The sequence below is a fragment of the Nicotiana sylvestris genome, chromosome 2, assembly GCF_000393655.2.
Source record: "Nicotiana sylvestris chromosome 2, ASM39365v2, whole genome shotgun sequence".
NCBI classification, from domain to species: Eukaryota; Viridiplantae; Streptophyta; class Magnoliopsida; order Solanales; family Solanaceae; genus Nicotiana; species Nicotiana sylvestris.
In genome coordinates, this window is record NC_091058.1 from 63,708,151 (window position 1) to 63,708,918 (window position 768).

Sequence of the window (768 nt, forward strand, 5' to 3'; positions counted from 1 at the left end):
AAGATTCATAATTATTCAAGGAGCCCAAATTAGAAAATAAACTTCCTACTCGGTGATAAAGATATATTTGTTGGGATCTTTACATAAATAGCTGGCGATATTCATTGTTTACTTTTTCTAGCAATATACATAGATTATACATAATTATACACATATAATACATATATTATGCATATATTATACCTGAACTGACTATTTTTAGTTTAATTAATTGGGTGGACGGCTATTAGGGTTAATTCTTCAGATTGGTTTGGTCAAAATAAAATATACAGAATAGAAAATTTAGAGATGAATGCAATCTCTGGGCACGGTTGCTGGAATAGCTCAGTTGGTTAGAGCGTGTGGCTGTTAACCACAAGGTCGGAGGTTCAAGCCCTCCTTCTAGCGCTTGAAGATCCATTTTTTTCGTTCTTTTCTTTCTTTCTTGCTTGGTAATTACTCCTTTAGTTGAAAATTTAGTCTTTATTAGTTTCTTCTTCCCCCTATTCTACGCCATTTCATTCAAGTAGATATTAACGTACCTTAAGATAAATTTTACGTGTCAGCAAAGCTAAGAAAAGAGAATCAACAGCTCACCGATCCCACGGCTGCAGATGCCATTTTCGTGTCCAAACTAGAGGTGTTAATTGGGTCGGGCTGACCCGCTAACAACCCGGTTCAACCCGGGTCAGCCCGGTCCAGCCCGTTACTGTTCATATGTGTGCAGGTTGGGACGGGTTGGACGGGGGGCGGGCTAGTAACGTTAAGTTTTCGCCAAACGGGTACCCG

At 39.3% G+C, this 768-nt stretch overlaps 1 non-coding gene across 1 annotated transcript; it reads left to right on the forward strand.

The window, feature by feature from the left end:
* Positions 1–313: 313 nt before the first annotated feature.
* TRNAN-GUU (transfer RNA asparagine (anticodon GUU)) lies at positions 314–387 on the forward strand. The gene has a single exon. It is a non-coding gene; the product is annotated as a tRNA-Asn (tRNA).
* The last annotated feature ends 381 nt before the right edge of the window (positions 388–768 follow it).